The sequence below is a fragment of the Lepidochelys kempii genome, chromosome 4 (genome assembly GCF_965140285.1).
Source record: "Lepidochelys kempii isolate rLepKem1 chromosome 4, rLepKem1.hap1, whole genome shotgun sequence".
NCBI lineage: Eukaryota > Metazoa > Chordata > Testudines > Cheloniidae > Lepidochelys > Lepidochelys kempii.
In genome coordinates this window covers 53867536-53880657 of record NC_136383.1, presented here as the reverse complement: position 1 = coordinate 53880657, position 13122 = coordinate 53867536, and the positions used below count along the sequence as shown (strand labels likewise).

The 13122-nt window shown below is 43.4% G+C and overlaps 1 protein-coding gene across 3 annotated transcripts in view; it reads right to left on the bottom strand.

The window, feature by feature from the left end:
• The window catches only part of SMAD1 (SMAD family member 1), a 75671-nt gene that overhangs the window by 44167 nt on the left and 18382 nt on the right, over nt 1–13122 (bottom strand). The gene's annotated exons all lie outside the window — the stretch shown is intronic.

Here is a 13122-nt window from a genome sequence, read left to right as displayed (position 1 = left end):
ATCATCCGCAAATTTGCTGAGAGTGCAATCCACACCATCCTCCAGATCATTTATGAAGATATTGAATAAAACCGGCCCCAGGACCGACCCTTGGGGCACTCCACTTGATACCGGCTGCCAACTAGACATGGAGCCATTGATCACTACCCGTTGAGCCCGACAATCTAGCCACAATCTAGCCACCTTTAATGTGGAAGGTGAACAAGATTTGCAATTTTTTCCTGTTTTCAAAAATAACTCCATCATGGTTTTAAAAGGTAAGTGTCATATCAAGGTATTCTGTACATTTAGTTGTGGCTAAAGACAAATACTCTATAGAAACAAGGACTTATACACTAGTTCTACAAGACTCAACAGGACTTTCAAAAACATCCAGATGTGGCCTAGCCCAGCACCATGCGCAGAAATAGGTTAGTGCTAAGAACTCTTGAAAATCCCACATTTATATTTCACCCATCTATGCTACATTGCATAACAGCACAGTCTAGGGCAGGGTTTTATGAACCACATTTCTACCCCTTCAAAATTCCTTTACGTCCCTGTGGCAACTGCACAGAAAAATATTAGAAAAGCCTGTATTTTTAGCCATCATTGAAGTGCATGAAATTTAGCAGCTGGAAATGCCAGCATCATATGACTAGCCAGCTCTCTATGGACATGCACCATAGTTGGCTTTAGTATTGCTTTTTTTAAGTTACTTACATTTTGCTATGCTGGATAATCTATTCAAAATAAATGGGACAAAGAACACACATTTCTAAATTAATTGTGTTGAAACTGCTATACACCAAAGTCTGCTATGAACTGCTCTAACGCAGAATTCCAATGTCAAGACAGTATTAAACTAAAAAAAAGATAGCGTAGGTGGAGTTTTTTCATTTCCAAGAATTATAAAGTGTATCCATAGTTCTGAGCTTTTGCCAGTACATTCCGTTTTCCTTTCTGCCACTTTTGGTTTTTGCAATGCATCATTTCCTGTATTGCTTTTACACAAAGTGGTCTTATCAGTTTAAAGTGCAAAATAAAGATTAACACATGAGTCAGCAGATGACAGATTTTCTCCTCTCTTCCGCAGAAAATACACATGCCCTTCTGGGGGGAAAAAAAAAAAAGGTATGCGCTCCTAATAGCTAAGTCACTACTAGTCCTTGAAGATAAATATGTTTATCCACAAGGTATTGTACAATCAGAAAAATAAGATGATCTCCATGTGATCTTGACCCTGGTTTAAAGGAAATCTAGTTGCTGGCCAGTTAGCAACCACTCCTTATGTCAAACCACACATACCTTTATTGTGTATTCTGAAGCTGAAATCAAACTTATTTCAAATGCAACTACCTCTTTGTATTTTTTTTCTTCACTTTAGCTAGCTTTAGTGTTCAGTCTTTGGACCTTACAGAAATACTTAAACAAACAGTTTAAAACAAAACTGCCACAAAAAGCTGTGTTACTTGCTTTGTATTTAAACAAAACTCAGCTAGGCAGCTTCCCGAACAGTGAGATTATTTTTCTTTCTAGCCTCCAATGAAGAGACAGTTATAACTAAGAATCTGTCAGCAACACTGAGTGGCTAGTCTGATGGTGAATATTTTACTGCCTTCAAATGCCCACAAGACAGTCTGTAGGAATCTATCCTCATTTGGATAAGAAGTTGTTTTTTGGCAGGTGGGAAGAGGGGTCAGGACAATCAAATTACCACCACTGATGGAGGAAGGGAACCAACTCCTAGCCCCAGGTTCAAACAAACAAGGAGGTAGCTTTGACTCTTGTACTGACTTTAGTGTTTACTTTAATGCTCAGTGGGGCAGACAAAATAAAGAATTCCAGTAAAAAGGTTTCAAAATGTGTACAACTCAATAAAAAAAATAAAAAAAAATTCAGGCATAAAAATTGTGAGAGTGCCAAGGGGGAATGGAAATCAAGAGAATCCATACAACTCCTAAGAGAGGTTTTTTTCCCATTCATTTTTCCACACTTAGTTCCATGGTTCTTTTCTCAATCTTCATTAGTTATTAATGGCATAAAGAAATAATAGGACAAGGGATTTTAATTTGCTTCTTAGAAAATAGTCATTTGATTCACTTCTCTGAAAGAAGCTCACATCTTCACAGCAATTCATTTCTTTCAATACAATATTTAGCGCTTACAACAGAAATCAGAGTGGCTCCTCCCTGCTTTTGGTTCCCACTTTGCTCCCTGCAAAAATATTTTCCCACACAAGACTATGCCCTGGTCTACTTTTAAAATTTAGAGCGACCTAGTCACAGCACTCAAGGGGGTGAAAAATTCATACACCATGCTAAGTGCTGTAGTTAAGTAGACCAAACCCCAGGTAATGTAGACCTGGCTAGATCAACAAAAGAATTTTTCTTTTGCCCCCCATTCTTGCAGCAACCAGTGAAAAGATTTGTTTTTTCATGCTGGAACTAGGTCATGGGCGAATTGAATGTCACTGATTCAATTATAACTGTAGTATAGATGGGGTATGAACTATTATTACAAGTACCACGGATCAGAGTATTGCACTGCAATGGACCACAGAATTTCTCTCAATAAGTTTTACCAATTTGTATATTAATTTTTGTTTGGAACCTTATAGAAAACAGACCAATTTTCACACCTTTAAGTGTGACCAACTATGCATATCCAATCTTCTTTCAGTGGGAGCTGAGAGAAGTCCTCAAAGTGGGCAACAAGAGATTTTATTGTTGGTAACACCAGCTTACCCTTCTGAGCTACAGATTCTGATAACTTTACTTACACTAAAGAGCAACTTCACAAGTGCTCCTGGTGAAGTCACTGAGATTACTCAGGGAGTGAAGTACCATCCAATGGGCTCAAATTAATAGCAAACACAAGCTAAGTCCTGAAAGAACAGAAAAGCCTCTAAACCAAATAATTTGGACTACAGCCTACCATTTTTACATAGTTCAGATAAACTCCATTTATGACCATTTTATAATTTAAAAAAAAAAGTCAGCTTGTAACAAGCTTGTAAATCACAAGATAAGCATTTTAGATGCCAAATTCAGTACTAAAAAAATAAAAAAAATCAAGAGGTAAAAAGGGGGAAATGTGTCTTTCCTTTTTATCATAAAGCCCCGATGTGATTTTTTTAAGTAAACACAGAGAATTCCCTTTCCTGACAGTATGAACTGTCTTTAAAAAACAGGTGTTGTTTACAACAAACACCACCACCACACACACACACACCTGTGTGGGGTGTGTTAATAGACACAAAGGCAGGATAGCTGAAACCTCTTCCTATATTTAGATCTGTCTGGTCAGCTGTAATTGCATAATTTAATCAGGACCCTCTACTGCGGAAATACATCCATATTCATCACAGGCATCAAAGGAAACATCTTTACAACTATATCCTTTTACAAACCAACGCATGGTCCCACGCCATTCTCCCAATTGTTGAATTCCTCCTTTGGGAAGAGCATGGAATTTTATTTCTTTTGATCAGTTGAAAAAAATCACTTCCCTCTAATTCTGCACAGTAGGGCAGGAGGGGTTTCCTTCACAGGTGAGCTGTTGATTTGTCTCTTTCAGGAATTTTTATTTTTTAATGGTTAAAATGCACATTTAAAATGCAAAGGAAAATTTGAGAAGCTAGATCATATGTTAAAATCAAGTTTGTAAGACACACAATTTATTTTGTCTTTTATTCCGGAAGGCAGCACAGTCCAGTGCATATGACATGGGACTGGGAGATAGAATAGAACCATAGTCTGCTGGTCTATTTTAGGATTTGCCTACAATGAGGTATTTTGCATCAGAATAGCTATATCAAATGCAAACCCAGTGAAGCTACAATGACACAAGTATCTTCACGAAGGGTTTGCACTCAATCCTCTATGCAGGTAGCAAAAACAAAGAGAGAGTGTAGAAAAGCCCTAGAACTAAAGTCTGATCCTGATCTCATGCATCTGAGATTAAGTCATTTATCTCTGCATCTCAGCCTCCTCATCTCTAAAATGTGGATAGACAATGCTTTACCAAAGTACACAAGACAAAATCTGAAGGAAAAAAATAAAATTTATACAGTAAGATATGTTTTAATCAAAGCTCAGCAACACAGAAACTGGCTCCTCAAAACCAAGCCAATATTATTTTAAATAATCATTTAAAATATCTGCTTTTAATAATTATCTTTACAAACTCTTGAAATAGCTCCTTCCCTTTCATTTTACTACTAAAAAAAAACAAAAAAAACCCACAACTTTCCACAGCTACATGCATAACATTTACCTCCAAAGCATTTCTTGGCAAGAAAATTCTCTAATTTTTTTTTCAATTTATAGAATCAATTTTATAAAACTTTAAATCACCTTTATATTAAATACAATATAGACCAATCATTACTCTATCTCCTCAGCTACTTCATTTTAAAGAAAGATCTGAGTTTTATTAAATTCTTCGGTTAAAATTGTCCAGCAGTCCCTTTAAGTGTTGTAATAAGAACCCATCTGACCCACAAATGTAGCATTCTGAACAAAGAAAGTGTTTAAAGACAATATAGCTTCAAAAGCCAAGTTTATACAATCACTGAAATAAACATCAAGATCTGCCAGATTTCCACCCTCCAATGAAAAGTCTGTTTAACCACTGCATGCCATTAGTGGTCTCTTGAAAACCAGGACTGGATCTCCACATTACATTAGACCAGCTCAGTCTGGGCTTACAGAATAATCAGTGACCAGCAGCTACACTTTCAAATTGCAGGAAGTGCTCTTTGGCGCTCTCTTTTATTCAATATTTGTCAACCCACCTGAGTATGCCATACTCTTAACAAGCAAAAGAGGCAAAGATGGGAAAGTCTGAAATTTCTTTATAGCTCATAAACTGAAGATTTTTTTTTTAATTGGAGATTTACAGGAGAAAGAGCATATCCATGCATCCTACAGTGGTTGGTAGACTCAGGGAAGACCAGATCAGAAAGCTTAGCTATTCATATTCAGATTGTTTATAAACAAACAAAATCTCAAAAAAACAAAAAAAAAAACTAATAATCACAAAACCAAACAAACCAGCCTACTCGATCCCAGGTGGTAGTGACCAAAACTCATGTTGTGTGATGTGAGAACAAACACGTTGGGCTTGTCTATACTAGAAAGTTACATCGTTTTAACTCTACCAGCATAATCCCCCTAATATAGATGTTGTTTGTCAGTATAAAAGTGCCTTACACCATGTGGAAGGGGAAATAATTATACTCAATATAAGCCACCTTTATACCAGTATAAATGCAGAAACACTAGGGCTTTTACCAGTATAAATACTGGTTTCACACACACACAACCTGAACCAAAACAGTTATACTGGTTAAACTGAAGTATAGACCACTGTTATCAGTTTATCCCCAAACTGGCAAATGACCCCTGGACACAAAGACACCATTTGAGACTGGTACCCTTGTTGATAGCAAGGACAAAGACTGAATAGGTGGGAAAAATCAAGACAGTCTCATTCCTTGAGGTGGTCCCTCCACATAAGTTTAATGCCTTAACTCTCAGGTCTGGTCTATACTTAACTGTTTTACTAGCATAGTTATGCAGGTTAGGAAAACAATTTTTTTACATTTACATAGTTATGCCAGTAAAAGCCCTAGACTAGATGCAGTGATAGAGGCAGTGTTACCCAGTGGCTAAGAACTTGGAAGACCTGGGTTCTATTCCCAGCTCTGCCACAGACCTGCTGGGTGACCTTCGGCAAATTATTTCACCCGTGCCTCAGTTTACCCACCTTTAAAATAGCGATAGTGATACTTTAGCGTTTTTCATCAGTAGATCTCATAGCACGTTATATACAAAAGCTAGATATTATTATACCTTATGCTGGTGCCCTGAAATGGCATAAGCTATCCCTGCATAAACACTTGCATACTGCTATAATTGCATCCACACTAGAGGCTTCTATCAGTAGAGCTATACAAGTAAAATTACACCAGCAAAACCCTTACTATTGCCCCAACCAACTGTCCCACACCATGCAGGGGAGTGGCAACACAGCTATAGGCAATTTGGCATGGACAAGACTCATGCTGCTCTTGCTGCAGGGCCCAAGGGCAAGCACTCTCAGGCTGAAACCTGCAGCACAAGCCCATACTACTCTCACTGATCTCAACGAGTCCTACGACAAATGGAGACTTCGTAATCACTGCCTCCAAGGAATGATACAGCAAGGATCCAGGAACCTTGGATGTGCGCCTCCTTTTTAAAAATCACAAAAAGAAAGACATGGGCCTAAATTTGAGGAATAAAATAAAGCTAGAAAATTGATGAATGAAGCAAAAATAGCTAGCACACCTTGAAATCAAGGTATTTATACACAATTGCATGCCTACTGTTTTCTTCTGTCCCGAACATTAAGGCCTTGGAGGATTTTGCTCCAAGGGTTGGAGGCACTGAAATACAGACAGTAGCGAACAGATCACACAGCACACTACAACAGGATAATTTTAAAGGAAGTGAAAAAACATGACCCTACTATGTTTACAGGAAATACAGAAGTTTTACAATAAGAGGAAACTGTTACAGTATATTCTCCTCGTCTTCTTGTTGCTTCTGTGGGTTATTTTGTTTATGCCCTAGGAACAGAAATCAAGACAAGTAAAAGTCACTAGGTATCATTTTCTTATCTGAGCTTCTCCATTATTAATGTGCCCTACATTATTCTAAACCAAGAAATATTACTTGGGGTGCTGGGTGCATTTGCACCTTTTTCACATTAATTGACTGAGCCCTGGTCTACACTAGGACTTTAGGTCGAATTTAGCAACGTTAAATCGATTTAAACCTGCACCCGTCCACACAGTGAAGCCCTTTATTTCGACTTAAAGGGCTCTTAAAATCGATTTCCTTACTCCACCCCTGACAAGTGGATTAGCGCTTAAATCGACGTTCCCAGCTCGAATTTGGGGTACTGTGGACACAATTCGATGGTATTGGCCTCCGGGAGCTATCCCAGAGTGCTCCATTCTGACCGCTCTGGACAGCGCTCTCAACTCAGATGCACTGGCCAGGTAGACAGGAAAAGAACCGCGAACTTTTGAATCTCATTTCCTGTTTGGCCAGCGTGGCAAGCTGCAGGTGACCATGCAGAGCTCATCAGCAGAGGGGACCATGATGGAGTCCCAGAATCGCAAAAGAGCTCCAGCATGGACCGAACGGGAGGTACGGGATCTGATTGCTGTATGGGGAGAGGAATCCGTGCTATCAGAACTCCGTTCCAGTTTTTGAAATGCCAAAACCTTTGTCAAAATCTCCCAGGGCATGAAGGACAGAGGCCATAACAGGGACCCGAAGCAGTGCCGCGTGAAACTGAAGGAGCTGAGGCAAGCCTACCAGAAAACCAGAGAGGCGAACAGCCGCTCTGGGTCAGAGCCCCAAACATGCCGCTTCTATGATGAGCTGCATGCCATTTTAGGGGGTTCAGCCACCACTACCCCAGCCGTGTTGTTTGACTCCTTCAATGGAGATGGAGGCAATACGGAAGCAGGTTTTGGGGACGAAGAAGATGATGATGAGGAGGAGGTTGTAGATAGCTCACAGCAAGCAAGCGGAGAAACCGGTTTTCCCGACAGCCAGGAACTGTTTCTCACCCTAGACCTGGAGCCAGTACCCCCCGAACCCACCCAAGGCTGCCTCCTGGACCCAGCAGGCGGAGAAGGGACCTCTGGTGAGTGTACCTTTGAAAATGCTATACATGGTTTAAAAGCAAGCATGTGAAAGGATTACTTTGCCCTGGCATTTGCGGTTCTCCTAGATGTAGTCCTAAAGCCTTTGCAAAAGGTTTCTGGGGAGGGCAGCCTTATTTCGTCCTTCATGGTAGGACACTTTACCACTCCAGGCCAGTAACACATACTCGGGAATCACTGTAGAACAAAGCATTGCAGTGTATGTTTGCTGGCATTCAACCAAAATCCGTTCTCTCTCTCTCTGTGTTATCCTCAGGAGAGTGAGATATAATTCATGGTCACCTGGTTGAAATAGGGTGCTTTTCTTCAGGGACACTCAGTATAGCCCATTCCTGCTGGGCTGTTTGCCTGTGGCTGAACAGAAATGTTCCCCGCTGTTAGCCACAGGGAGGGGGGAAGGTTGAGGGGGTAGTCACGTGGTGGGAGGAGGCAAAATGCGACCTTGTAACGAAAGCACATGTGCTATGTATGTAATGTTAACAGCAAGGTTTACCCTGAAAGAGTGTAGCGACTGTTTTATAAAATGTGTCTTTTTAAATACCGCTGTCCCTTTTTTTTTCTCCACCAGCTGCATGTGTTTCAATGATCACAGGATCTTCTCCTTCCCAGAGGCTAGTGAAGCTTAGAAAGAAAAAAAAACGCACTCGCGATGAAATGTTCTCCGAGCTCATGCTGTCCTCCCACCCTGACAGAGCACAGACGAATGCGTGGAGGCAAATAATGTCAGAGTGCAGGAAAGCACAAAATGACCGGGAGGAGAGGTGGCGGGCTGAAGAGAGTAAGTGGCGGGCTGAAGAGAGTAAGTGGCGGGCTGAAGAGAGTAAGTGGCGGGCTGAAGAGAGGGCTGAAGCTCAAATGTGGCGGCAGCGTGATGAGAGGAGGCAGGATTCAATGCTGAGGCTGCTGCAGGACCAAACCAGAATGCTCCAGTGCTTGGTTGAGCTGCAGCAAAGGCAGCTGGAGCACAGACTGCCACTGCTGCCCCTCTGTAACCAACCGCCTTCCTCCCCAAGTTCCATAGCCTCCACACCCAGACGCCCAAGAACGCGGTGGGGGGGCCTCCGGCCAACCAGCCACTCCACAACAGAGGATTGCCCAAAAAAAAGAAGGCTGTCATTCAATAAATTTTAAAGTTGTAAACTTTTAAAGTGCTGTGCGGCATTTTCCTTCCCTCCTCCACCACCCCTCCTGGGATACCTTGGTAGTCATCTCCCTATTTGTGTGATGAATGAATAACGAATGCATGACTGTGAAGCAGCAATGACTTTATTGCCTCTGCAAGCGGTGATTAAAGGGAGGAGGGGAGGGTGGTTAGCTTACAGGGAAGTAGAGTGAACCAAGGGGCGGGGGGTTTCATCAAGGAGAAACAAACAGAACTTTCACAGCGTAGCCTGGCCAGTCATGAAACTGGTTTTCAAAGCTTCTCTGATGCGTACCGCGCCCTCCTGAGCTCTTCTAACCGCCCTGGTGTCTGGCTGCGCGTAACCAGCAGCTAGGCGATTTGCCTCAGCCTCCCACCCCGCCATAAACGTCTCCCCCTTACTCTCACAGATATTGTGGAGCACACAGCAAGCAGTAATAACAGTGGGAATATTGGTTTCGCTGAGGTCTAAGCGAGTCAGTAAACTGCGCCAGCGCGCCTTTAAACGTCCAAATGCACATTCTACCACCATTCTGCACTTGCTCAGCCTGTAGTTGAACAGCTCCTGACCACTGTCCAGGCTGCCTGTGTACGGCTTCATGAGCCATGGCATTAAGGGGTAGGCTGGGTCCCCAAGGATACATATAGGCATTTCAACATCCCCAACAGTTATTTTCTGGTCTGGGAAGAAAGTCCCTTCCTGCAGCTTTTGAAACAGACCAGAGTTCCTGAAGATGTGAGCGTCATGTACCTTTCCCGGCCATCCCACGTTGATGTTGGTGAAACGTCCCTTGTGATCCACCAGAGCTTGCAGCATTATCGAAAAGTACCCCTTGCGGTTTATGTACTCGGCGGCTTGGTGCTCCGGTGCCAAGATAGGGATATGGGTTCTGTCTATAGCCCCACCACAGTTAGGGAATCCCATTGCAGCAAAGCCATCCACTATGACCTGCACATTTCCCAGGGTCACTACCCTTGATATCAGCAGATCTTTGATTGCGTGAGCTACTTGCATCACAGCAGCCCCCACAGTAGATTTGCCCACTCCAAATTGATTCCCAACTGACCGGTAGCTGTCTGGCGTTGCAAGCTTCCACAGGGCTATCGCCACTCGCTTCTCAACTGTGAGGGCTGCTTTCCCTCAGGGCAGGGGAAAGCAAGTCACAAAGTTCCATGAAAGTGCCCCTACGCATGCGAAAGTTTCGCAGCCACTGGGAATCGTCCCAGACCTGCAACACTATGCGGTCCCACCAGTCTGTGCTTCTTTCCCGAGCCCAGAATCGGCGTTCCACAGCATGAACCTGCCCCATTAGCACCATGATGCATGCATTGGCAGGGCCCATGCTTTCAGAGAAATCTGTGTCCATGTCCTGATCACTCACGGGACCGCGCTGACGTCGCCTCCTCGCCCGGTATCGCGTTGCCATGTTCTGGTGCTGCATATACTGCTGGATAATGCGTGTGGTGGTTGATGTGCTCCTAATTGCCAAAATGAGCTCAGCGGCCTCCATGCTTGCCTTGGTATGGCATCCGCACAGAAAAAAGGCGCGGAACGATTGTCTGCCGTTGCTCTGACGGAGGGAGGGGCGACTGACGACACGGCTTACAGGGTTGGCTTCAGGGAGCTAAAATCAACAAAGGGTGTGCCTGTACATCAAGGAGTATTTCAGGCAGGACTGCACGGAGGGTTCCAATAAGAAATGGTGCACCAAAGTTATCGTTGTTATTGGAACAAGGAGGTTAGCCTGGCCTCTGATTGATACATGGCTAGATTAACCTCGCTGCGCCTTCTCTGTGACGGACTGCAGTGTGATCTAGACAGGGGAGGAGGAAAATGAGTACAAAACAAATCTGGTCTATTTCTTGTTCTGACCCACTCCATCTATCCGTTACATCTTTGGCTGGCAGCAGACAAAAAAGGCGCGAAATGATTGTCTGCCCTTGCTTTCACGGGGGGAGGGAGGGTGGGAACGGGGGCCTGACGATATGTACCCAGAACCACCCGCGACAATGTTTTAGCCCCATCAGGCATTGGGATATCAACCCAGAATTCCAATGGGCAGCGGAGACTGCGGGAACTGTGGGATAGCTACCCACAGTGCAACGCTCCGGAAGTCGACGCTTGCCTCGGTACTGTGGAAGCGCTCCGCCGAGTTAATGCACTTAATGCACTTAGAGCATTTTCTGTGGGGACACACACACTCGAATATATAAAACTGATTTCAAAAAAACCGACTTCTATAAATTCGACCTAATTTCGTAGTGTAGACATATCCTGGAGAACTGATTATCTGCTCTCAGGGTAACTGCAGAACTTCAGTGAGCTCCACTAACATGTAATTAGTTACTGACATTTTCTAAATTAGCTAGGAATAGTCACATGCCAAATCAGGTCCTCTCTCCTTTGCAGATAGACCATATAAAGCTAAGGACAAGAACTGAACTGCATGAGTTTTTGGTAATTGGTCATGCCAATATCTTTTCTGCGCCACCACCACCACACATGCTGACAACTTGTGCTTAAAAATAAATAAATGAACAAAACAAAAACACTTTTATAGTAACAGGTGGTGTTCAATAGGATGTACTCTGTGCGCGTCCCACTGTAGGTGTACATACACCCCGCGTGCGCAAGATCACAGACTTGTGACCAGCAGTCTCTGTTGAGGCCATGCAATGCCCCCTCATTCTCCTCTATCATACAAGGGCATAAAGGACGGGGCAGTTGCAACAATCTCTCAGGGTAGTTAAGAACTGCAAAATAAACAAGTGTGGCGATAGTCTGGTCCTATCTACACAAGAAAGCAACCTCCTGAAGCACGTGTAGTAGTTTCTTCTTCTGGTGGTGGTTTCAGCAAGAGAACAGGAAGCTTGATCGACAGTTTAGATAAAAACTGAGAACACTTTAAGAAAGAACTTCAGGTGAGGTCTCGGCACTACCTTGTTCCTGTGGAGAGTTGTAATTGAGATTTAGCCATAAGCATTTGAAGCTCGCTCACTCACTCACTCGGCTGAAGTCAGAGCCCACCAATAAAACCAAGCTTCAGAGTGAGGTCGTGTGTGGAACATTCTGAGAAGGACCACACTGAAGTCCCAGGTTCTCTGACTGGTGATGTAAAAGTTCCTTGATAAATTTTAATACCATGGAGTGAGACACAACCAAACAACTATACAGACCAGTGGCAAGGTGAAATTGCCGTGAGGTAGCCCAAATAGAGCTGAGTGGAAGCGCAGCCTGTTTCAAGCATAAGAGGTAGTCATGGGTCTTAGGTACTAAGTTCTGAGCAGGGTCCAGACCATGCTTGGCCACCTGTATGGAGAATCTCTTCCATGACTACGTCCATCTGATAAATATTTCCCTATTCTGAACAACAATTTTCTGGACCTGGAGGGAGCAGACAGTACCTGTGGTACTCAGACAACCAACAGCTGTACTGTCAGATGCAGTGACCCCGGGTCTGGATACAGTATCAGGCAGTGGTGCTGTGAGATCAGGTCCAGATGGCCCAGAAGCTGGCTTGGTGACTGAATGGATATTTTAAGAGATCTGTCAGCCAAAATTGTCTTGGCCAGTAGAGAGGCAATCAGAATGACTATGACCTTATCTCTGCTGATGTTGGAGATCACCCTGGGAATTAGGTGAACAGGTAGAAAGGCGTGGAGCAAACCTCCATCCCACTGTAGGAATGGGCTTATTCCACCTATGGAACAAAATTTCTAATATATGACATCGTACTTGCTGGCAAACAAGTCTATCAGGAAAATCCTCAAAGACAGAATATCAGCTCCACTATCAATCTGTGCAAGGACCATTCATGTTTGGTCACAGATTAACTGCTCAGGACATCCACTAGGTTGTTGTTGACTCTCAGGAGGTGAAGGGCCATTGGTATCACCTTGTTCTGGTGACATCAAGTCCGAAACTAGATGGCCTCCCAGACCACAGGGGTGAGAAGAAGGTGCCCTTTTTTTGTATGCAGTGCATATCTGTGTTGTCCATGAAGATCTGCACTACCAAATTCCAGAAGACATGCTGGAGCTCCACACAGGCCAGCCTGATAGCTCTGTGCTCCAGGACAGTCATCTGTCTCCAGAAAAGTCTACGGATCAGGTCCTTTGAATTTGTAGATGGTCCAATGAGCTCCCCAGCCTGCCCCAACACCTCTGTGATCAGGATCTTTGTCAGGGAGGCGACTGAAAAGGATACTTCTCTTAGTATGTTTGTTGGGTCCACCCGCCAAGCCAGCTCTGCAATGACATGCTGGGAGCACTGAAA